Source organism: Telopea speciosissima, chromosome 7, assembly GCF_018873765.1.
Source record: "Telopea speciosissima isolate NSW1024214 ecotype Mountain lineage chromosome 7, Tspe_v1, whole genome shotgun sequence".
Lineage (NCBI taxonomy): Eukaryota > Viridiplantae > Streptophyta > Magnoliopsida > Proteales > Proteaceae > Telopea > Telopea speciosissima.
In genome coordinates, this window is record NC_057922.1 from 26120603 (window position 1) to 26131543 (window position 10941).

General features: G+C 37.1%; 1 pseudogene; it reads left to right on the forward strand.

The window, feature by feature from the left end:
• The first annotated feature begins 1356 nt into the window (after positions 1 to 1356).
• On the forward strand, positions 1357 to 7918 carry LOC122667861 (annotated as a pseudogene).
• Positions 7919 to 10941: the final 3023 nt, after the last annotated feature.

Consider the following 10941-nt stretch of genomic DNA (forward strand, 5'->3'; position numbering starts at 1 on the left):
TGACTGGATGCCCCCTAGACGTGTTGGGGTCCCTAGAAAAGAGCTCAATCCATGAAACCGACATGAGGGTTTTCAAAGATTAAAAAGAGAAGTCGGTTTAACTTGTTGAAGACGGAAGAGAAAACGGATACGAAATGGAATATAACTGAGATGCTAAATCTCACACACACACAAAAACACAAAGAAACAAAAAAAAAGAATTTTCATACCAAATCATCGTAGACCGCAAAGGCCTTGATATAAAAATGCTACGTGATTGTTTAATGTGTCAGTAAACACAATTCTTAATTTATTGAAGGTAAAATCTTGTTTGGTAAACACGAGCAGAATAATGTTAACTACAAGATAATTTTAAAAGAATATTTTTAAATTATTTGAAAACTCTTTTTTACCATTGATTTATAAATTTTTTTGGAATAAAACAAAGGGTAATCAAAAAAATGTTACATATTATAAATACATATATAAAGGTCTCATTCGAACAATCTCTTTTTTACATTCTTTGTTTTTCCCTTTCTAAACGAGGTATGAAATATTGAAGAAAACCTTTTGAAATCAAACTTATGCTAAAAGAAAGTTATCCACAATCCATGAAGAAAGAAAGAAACAATCAAACAAAATCATAATTACTCCAATACCCTTATTTTTGCTATCGTTTTGCGGTGATGGACCCTCTAGCTTTTGCCACGGCTGGAGGAAATCCATTTCCATCCACGTTACCACATTGGGAGTGGAACCCCACTAATCGTAGGTCATGGATAAGTCAATCCTATGTTAAGTTGTTTAGCTATCCACGTTACCACATTGGGAGTGGATCCCCACTAACTCTAGGTCAAGGAAAAGTCAATCCTATGTTAAATTGTTCAGCTACCCACACGGGGTGCCGAATTCAGATCCTCTCCAATAACATTTAATCATAAGAATCGATCTCCCACCATCTATGGGATGTGGTCCCAACATTCCAAAGGTGATCATCACATCCCATGAATGATGGGAGATCGACTCTCATGATTAAATGTCATTGGAGAAGATCCGGCCTCAGGGTTGCCAACCCCACATGGTGAGAACCAACCAAATTGTGTGCATTAACTTTCGATACAAATCACATTTTGTTGACTCCTAAAAGTCTTCATACACGATATAAGAAAACCAGACGGAATTGCTAGCAGCCCCAAGTCAATTGATGCAAAGCATTCCATCCACCAATTGAGTTGGGAAAACTACTAGACTGCCAACACACTGATGTGGACATCTCAGCTTGTCTCACACGCACTAATACTCTATAAATCCACCCTTTCTCTTCCACTATTTTCTCATCCCAGTTTCTTCAATTTCATCTTTCCTTCTCAGTCTTCCTCAATGGGTTCTCCCAAAATCCTATTAGCCATCACTCTGGCCGGAATTTTAGCCGGGCTGATGATGCCAGAATCTACAGTAATGGCTCAGAACTGTGGCTGTGCATCTGGCCTTTGCTGTAGCCAGTATGGGTATTGCGGAACTGGCAGCGCTTACTGTGGCACTGGATGTAAATCGGGGCCTTGTGATGGATCGTCGCCATCGACGTCTAATGGCATTGTGGTGGGTGATATAGTTACACAAGATTTCTTCAATGGGATAATCAACCAAGCTGACTCAAGTTGTGCCGGCTAGAGCTTCTATACTCGTGATGCGTTCCTCGAAGCAACTAATTCCTACACTAGCTTCGGCACCACCGGAACAACTGATGACTCTAAACGTGAAATTGCTGCCTTTTTCGCCCATGTTACTCATGAGATTGGACGTAAGTTCTTCATATTTTTCAGGTTACTTTCATGGCATTTTCTTTAGTATGGTTTAAATTTATGTTTATCTGACACATAAACATAAATAGATGTGTTTGATATGATTTATGATTTCTATTTCTCATTAAAATAAATCAATATAAGCATAAATCCATTTTTTGTGCTTTTACAGACTTTTGTTACATAGAAGAGATAGATGGAGCTTCTAAGGATTACTGCGACGAATCAAACACACAGTACCCGTGCGTGTCAGGCAAGGGTTACTACGGCCGTGGGCCACTACAACTCTCATGGAACTATAATTATGGAGCTGCAGGAAACAGTATAGGATTTGATGGACTAAATTCACCTGAAATTGTGGCCAACGATGTTGCGATTTCGTTCAAGACAGGATTGTGGTTCTGGATGAACGATTGTCACTCAATCATAACTTCTGGACAAGGGTTTGGAGCTACGATTAAATCCATTAATAGTATTGAATGCAATGGTGGAAACTCAGGAGCTGTGCAAGCTCGTGTTCAATATTATCAGGACTACTGTAACCAATTTGGTGTTTCTCCTGGTGACAACCTCACTTGTTAAGATGGTCCATCTTTTGTACTTGGTTTAATTTCCAAAGAGGAGAGGGAAAACAATAAGGACGAGAGTGTTAGTCCAAATCCACGGTGGGGAGAAGGGAAAACAATGAAGACTAGAGTGTTAGTCAATTCCATGCATGGTGACAGTATATTGTATTGTATTAAGATAATAAAGACTATAGCTTAAATAAAATCTTTTGTAATATTTTGTTTAATAATATTTTGTTACCTCACACATCAACAATATGTTATTAAATCACCTCTAAAATGTTAGGGTTTTGGGTTTAAGCACAAGGTTGCTTAAAGCATTACACCCTGGGTATCTAGTTTGGAATACTCAGACTGCTGCCTCCAGCTAGTATATATAGGAAAACTAGGGTTTAGGTCAGATGGACTAATTACTAGATTGCCCTTCACAGCCTGGACATTAACACAAGTAGGATTATATTAGAACATATGAAGGGATATTACATAAATACCCTTACAATCTCCTCCTATGTTCTACATATATCCATTACACATGTATAGGAACTATTGTTCAATCAGTAATTGAATCAATATAAATTGAATAAATTGAATATCAATAATCCAATAAATCAAATAAGAAATAAGTAAACTCAAAGAAATAATACTAGGGTTTTAGATCAAAACTAAACCCAACAATAAATCCGAAGTTCCATATGCAAGTTGCTAAACCAAAAGAAATAATCAAAAGGAAAAGTCCTAGCAATCCATGTGACTTTACTCATCAAGTAAGTCATCCTCATCGAGATCCAGATTCAACCGTTCTCCTCCATCTTCGCCATTCTCTGTAATTTGTCAAATATGAATTTCATAAGATATTATGAATTCAATCATTTGCATAATAGTATCTAGTTCAACAATAAGAACTTAATACATTTCATATATGGCTGAAGGTAAATCAAAAAACAATAAGCATCATCATCAAGTTTCTTTACAAGAACTCGATCCTATATAGTCTCTATCATAAGGACCATACCATGTTTCCATTTGGAATACTGTGTTCGTCATATCAGTCATAGATTTATGTTGTATCATCAAATTTGGAATGGTACACCATACTATGAAAGACATGTCATCAAATTTGGAATGACATAAAGACTAGCACAATATCATTGAAACATATCAGACATTTTCCATATTCCTTTGTGGAATAACAAAGTAAGGAGACTTTACATGAAAATTTGCTACACCATCAAGTTTGGAATGGTTTCACAAACCCCCATACTTAGTAACTTAACTAAGTTATCTGAAACATGTAAACTGTCCCGAATGCTTACCAAGGCTAGATGAGATTCAAATAATTCAAAATAATACTGGGTTAGGTTAAGACCTGACTAAATTATCTTTAACCCCATCTCGCCTGTAGTTTTGAATGTTCGATCTTTGTTTAACCCTTTGTAAGGGCATCTGCCGTATTATCCTTCGATCTCACATCAATCAAAGTGATAATCCCTTGTTCTGTTCTATAATTCAACATTGTCTATTTCAGCCTGATGTGTCTCCTCTTACCATTAAAGAGTGAGTTATTCACAATCGTCTTTGTTGCTTGATTATCACAGAATATAGATATAGAGTTTAACTTAAAAATCCTCAATGAAATATCCATGATCAGATCCTTTATCCACTCTGTTTCATCTCCCGCAGAAGCTAGAGCATAAAGTTTCGATTCCATAGATGACAGAGCAATACTAGTCTGTCTCTTGGATTTCCATGCTACAGCTGCTCCTCCTAGTGTAAATACATAGCCACTGGTGGATCTGCTGTCTCCCAAATCTGAGCACCAATATGCATCAGAATATCCTTTCAAAGTTGGAGGATGTCCAGTATAACATAGAGCATAACCTTGAGTACCCTTAAGGTATCTCATCAGCCTCGATAGGGCATCCCAATGTTCTTTTCCAGGATTACTAGTGAAACGTCTCAACATGCCTACCGTAAAGGCTATGTCTGGCCTAGTGCAACTCATTGCATACATGAGACTACCAATCAGTTAAGAATAATCTAATTGATTCACGGTGTCACCTGTGTTAGGTTTCAACCGTTTGTTATAGTCATAGGGTGTCTCAATCGATTTACAATCACTGTATCCCCAACTAGAAAGTAGTTTCTCAATGTAATGAGTCTGCCTAAGGGTGACCCCTTGCTCACTGAAGCTTACTCTCATCCCAAGAATGGTGTCTACCACACCGAGATCTTTCATGTCGAATTCTTTGGACAAGGTTTCTTTAATGTCACTCACTACAGAGAGACCAGAACCTAGAATCAACATGTCGTCTACATACAAGCAAATAATCACGACCTTGTTTGACTCAGACAAAAAATAGAGACACGTATCCGAGTTGCTGGTTTGAAAACCAAGGCTCTTTACTGTCTTGTCAAACTTCTCATGCCACAATTTATGTGCTTATTTAAGACCATAGAGAGATTTGTGTAATTTATAAATTTTATTTTCAGAACCTTCCATGACAAACCCTTCAGGTTGGTTCATGTAGATTTCTTCTGTTAGGTCTCCATTAAGGAAATCCATTTTTATATCCATTTGATGCACAACACAGTGCTCAATAGATGCTATGGCAAGAAGAATCTTTATTGTTACCAAATGACAGACCGGGGAGTAGATGTCAAAATAATCTATCCCTCTCACCTTTTTATAGCCCTTAGCTACTAATCGTGTTTTATACCTGGATATAGACCCATCCGAATTAAGTTTCTTCTTCAGTACCCACTTACACCCTATTGTCTTGGCCCCTCTAGGCAGATCAACAAGGTGCCAGGTCTCATTCTGCATTAAAGAGCTCATTTTCTCATCAATGGCTTCTTTTCATAATAGTGAGTCTCTAGATCTCATCGCTTCCTTATAGGTGGATGGATCAGCTTCTAAATGGTAGTCACAAAATCTTTACCAAAATTCTTGGGTACTCGATCTCTAGTAGATACTCTTCTAGATTCTGATTCAAGGAGCATTGTGGGAGTAGTGTCAGAAACAATTGGTTCAGATTTCAAAGGTGATTCTATAACCACTTCAGTCAGACCAGGTAAGGTCAGACCTTTATCTCTAAGGAATTTATCCTCAAAGAATATAGCATCCCTAGATTCTATCACCATATTGGTTGATAGATCTAAAAATCGGCCTGCAGCACTGTCTTCTGCACAACCTAGATATACATAAGTGTTTGTTCTAGTTCCTACCTTAGGTCTCCTAGGGTCTTGTATCTTAACATAAGCTATACATCCCCAAACCTTAAGAGTGTCATATCTACATGGATGATTATGTCATAGTTTATAAGGTGTAGAATTCAGTTTTAAATGTGGTAGTTTATTTAGAATATGATTTGCAGTCAACACTGCTTCTCCCCAATAGCAAGAGGGCATGCTAGCTGTCAATAACATTGAGTTTAACATCTCTGTTAACGTCCTATTCTTTCTTTCAGCTATGCCATTTGATTGAGGTGAGTAAGGAGCAGTAGTTTCAAGGATTATGCCTGCAGAGGCACAGAATTCCTTGAACTCTGTCAATTTGTATTCTCCTCCCCTATCACTTCTAAATCTTTTAATTTTCAAGTTCAACTGATTTTCTACCATATTCTTGAAAATTTTAAAAATTTCAAATGCTTCATCTTTAGATTTTAACAGGTATAAATGACAATATCTAAGAAAATCGTCTATAAATGTTATCAAATACTTCCGACCTCCTCTAGTTATGTAGCTTTAAAGTCACACATGTCAGAATGTATAAGTTCAAGAAGTTGAGTGCTCCTAGAAACCGGTTTGAATGATTTTCTAGTTATTTTGGTTTAAGCACACACTTCACATCTGTTAAATCTAATTGAAGTGTCTAATGATAAATTATGAGTTTTAGCTAGTTTGAGTATTTTCCTATAGTTCACATGTCCTAACCTACAATGTAGTATTTTGGGATCGAGTGAATTATGGTTAACCTGGTTTATTGTTTCATTAGCTAAACTCAACCTAAACATACCATTCAAATTATAAGCACATCCAAAATAAAAAGAGTTAACAGACAATGTTACTCTACCACTACTAAAAGTAATAGACATGCCAGCATCAAACAAAATTCCAATGAAAATTAAATTCTTTTCAAAACCAGGAAAGATTTTAATATTTTTCAAAGTTAATATTTTACCTAATGATAGAACCAGGTTCACTGTCCCTTGTTGAGCCACTTCCACGATGTCTCCATTTGCAACAGTGACAGTTTCTACTACTTGAACAACATCAGTGAGCAGGTCCTAGCTATTGCAAACATGACAAGTCACTCCAGAGTCTAACCACCAATCTGAAGATGTACTGGCCAACCCCTTACCTTTGCCAACCATGGCAACAAAGTTAGTAGGTTCAATCTTGTCCACCAACATGTGAACTTCTTTCTGTAGTATGTCAGTGTTCCTTTTCTTAGGACCCCTACACTAAAATGCATAGTGACCCCACTTTTCACAGTTGCGGCATTTGCCCCTGTTTTTAAAATTAGTCTTTTTGGCCTCCAACTATTGGGGTTCTTTCTTAGGTGGCTTGGATTGCCTAGGATATTTCTTGAGTTGTGAAACTAAATTGGCAGATGTCTGTTATTGTTTCACCATCTCCAAGTTATTCCTGGCTCTGTTCTCATCTTCGATTCTAATGAACCGTTTGAGATCATCCAGCTCCACTTGTGTTTTCTTTCTATGCATCTCAGTTTTAAAAGAATGCCAGGTAGAGGGTAACTTAAAGATAATTGCACCCACTAAGAATGCATCAATAACAGGGATGTTTTCTTGGTTCAATTTTGTTCTCAAGTTCTCAAAGTTTGTTACTTGTGGAAGTATCTCATTATCTTCTTGAAACTTGAAGTCCATAAACTTGTCAACCAAGTGAGTTTTTGATAGGTCCTCATCTTTTTTGAATTGGGCTTCTAGGTTTTCCCAAATCTCTTTTACAGACTCATATTTACTATAGGTCTCTGCCAGCCTATCTGACAGGCAGTTCAATAGGTAGTCTTTGCAAAAATCCTCATCACTTATCCATTGGGCTTCAGTTAGGTCCGTACAATCAGAAAAAGAATTTACTACAGTGTAGAAAATATTGAGGTACTTCAGTCCAAACTGAGTCCTCCTTTTCTAAGAACTGAACTCAGAGCCACTAAAGCTTTCCAATTTGATCATCTCAATTGGAACAACATGTTTGTCCATTGTTATGTGATTTGTTTATATGCTCAAGTAAAAAATTCAAATAAAAATAAATACTTCAAGGAACAATCACACCTGAGATGGAGAACCCTGAATTTAAACGGCGGAGGAAAGGATCACAACGATGCAGCAGCATCGACACTCGTAACGAACACGCCAATACTAGTTGTTGGTGCAGGTATTGACTGCTTACAGGTATTGGCAGCTCACAAGTATTGGCCGAACCCAAAAGCAAATAAAAACTAAAGCCTTTTTTTTTTCAAAACAGCCAAAGCTTTGCTTATTCCAACGTACTCTTATATGCCTCTCTTTTTTTTTTGTTTTTTTATTGCAAATCAGAATCAAATCAATTGCTTTTCAATTCAAAGCATTGATTGCTTTGACTTCTTTTTTTTTTTTTTTCAATGATCAATCAAATCAAAGTGCTTTTTCTCTTTAACCACTTTTGATAGATTAATGGAACAAAGGCTTATCTCTGAAATTAGAAAACAAAAGGGCAAACTTCCGCATAAAGAAGCTTTGGATGTTCTCTCTGACAAACATAGAAGCACGATAACCAAAGCTTTGAAAGGCACAAACGTAATTCGATTTTAGGAATCAACTGCGGCTTCCACTTCGCAATTAACACCTGACACGAAACCCTCGTGAATGATATGCCCGCATCAAAAAGATCAAAACCAGAGTTGTAGATCCAGAAATCTAAAACCGATCACAAAGGTCACCTTGCCGTGAATGATAAATGCCAATAAAACTAGGATTGCAAAACTGATCTCCCAACTGTAATTCGATCTCCAAAGTCGATTGAGAGAAAATACCTAATGCTTTAAGATTGTTAGGGTTTTGGGTTTAAGCACAAGGTTGCTTAAAGCATTACACCCTGGGTATCTAGTTTGGAATACCCAGACTGCTGCCTCCAGCTAGTATATATACGGAAACTAGGGTTTAGGTCAGATGGGCTAATTACTAGATTGGCCCTCACAGCCTGGGCATTAACACAAGTAGGATTATATTAGAACATATGAAGGGATATTACATAAATACCCTTACATAAAATTCATCAATAATTTTTTTTAAAGCTTAGAGAATCCCATTAACATGTACTAGCAGTAACTTCGATTTTTCGACTGTACAAGACTCTGAGATATAGCACAAAATGATCATAAGAAATTCCAATCCCTGAGATTAAATTTTCTACAGAACATCTGCACTTCTTCTCTTAGAGCTCTAAGAAACCCTTCTTTTTAGCTTCTCAACCAAGCTAAACTCTCTCTCTCTCTCTCTTAATCAGTCCATGGCTCATACAACATGAGATGTATCAATTGTGATGCATGTAAAGATAGTTGACTCAAGTGGATTTAGGGGGTAAGTTCACTTCCAATGAGAATTTTAAAAAGTAAATTCTAAATGTTTCTAAGATGGGGATAGGAGGGGCTCATGAAAGAGCCAACACTTATTAACAGAAAGGACCTGATTTGCTGCAAAAGATAGGGGAGGGTGTTGGGGTTCCACGCAAGAGAAATAATCCCACATCAAAAGTGAATAGCCTGATGTGGTGACTTATAGGTTCTTGAGCTCCCTCTCCTTAACGACTAGCTTTTGAAGATGAGTTTTACCCAAGTTCCAAACAAGTGGTATTAGAGCTGGGGAGTGGCAACTCCAGTGTGCCTCTAAGGATGAAAAAAATCCCTCAGGGAAGATCTTGGTTCCCACGTATGTCTCTGCGTGGAGAGAGAGATTTTTGGGGTTCCACGCAAGACCAATAATCCCACATTGGAACTGAATAGCCTAATGTAGAGATTTATAGGTACTTGAGCTCCTTCTCCTTAATGACTAGCTTTTGAGGATGAATTCTACCCAAGTTCCTAACAGAGGATGCCTCAGGCACCACTACGACGAGTGGCACCAACCACCAATGCAAGACCCATGATGCTTTTTTATTGTTTTTGGTTTCAAGGGGTCAATTCATTTCGCATATTAAATGATTATTAAACTTTGATCCAGCCCATTCTAATAACGGGATGGTCCAGTTGTGATTTTGGTTCTTAAACAGTTCTAAGTACTCAAAACACTACAATATAGGTGTTTCTTTGTAATTACGACATAATTTGATTCTAGTTTGTTTTGAGCCCTTAAGAGTCTCAAACATTCAAATTTAAAGTGTTTCTTTGACACATTATTTTAGTTCGCTTTATAATTAAGACATAACCCTTGTATAATTTATAACAATTAACTACTTTTAAATAAGTAGAGTGCAAGAGATCACTATTTAGTTGCATGACCCCTGCATCAATGCCAAGGTTTAAAGTATTGGTATCGGGTATCGTATCGAAAGGGTGATTTTAAAGACGTATCATATTGTATTGTACCGTGTCAGGAATACAAATCATACATTGCAAATACGCATGAAAATGGTCAAGATACACATGGAAATACACTGTTGGAGCAAAAAAAATATAAATAAACAATATATAACATGTATAATACATAAACACAAAAATGGAGAACAATATATAACGAGACAAGAGACTTTCATCGATTTGAGTACAAATCCTTGCAATGATCAAGTTTGATGCATCAACAAACTTAGTTTTATCTAAATCTATTGATTAATAGGAAAAAAAAAAAAAAAAAGGATTAAAAACCATGATTTAAATACAAAGATGAAGTTTTTCTGAAACCTATATTTTTTCTATGAAATCTCTTTTCTCTATGAAATCTACTGCAATCTTTGATCTCAAAAACAAAAGGGTAAAGTACACGTACCCCCCTATAATGCACCCAATATTCCTCGTACCCCCCTAAGCGGCTCAGTATTCCACGTACCACCCTTCAATATTCCACGTACCACCCTTGCTTTACACCCCAAATGCCAGATAGGTCCAATCCGTTAAATACCATCGTTAGATTCCAAAATTTTGACCATTTTACCCTTTGCTCCATTTTCTTAAATTTGAAAAGACTTAATTACCCTCACTTATTTGTTGCCCTAAACTAATTGAAAATGACCATTTTACCCTTTGTTTTATTTTTATAAATGAAAAGACCTAATTGCCCTCATTTATGTATTACCCTAACCTAATTTGAAAAGACTATTTTACCCCTAAATATTTGTTCCTAAAAACTCCAAAAGCCCTCATCTTCCCCAAATCATCATCTTCTTTTACATACCCACCACCACCACCACCACCACCGCCACCACCCACCATTGGCTTTGGGTTCTAAGACAAATGCCCTCAAACTCGAACTCCGGTCCTCGCTTCCAACTTATCCCTCCACGCTCTGTAGCGGGGTCGTAATGGGTCGAGTTCGTCTGAGCCACAAGGGGCTTCACCAGATTGAATGTAGGAGACGCCGGAGTTGCAGAAGGTGGTGATG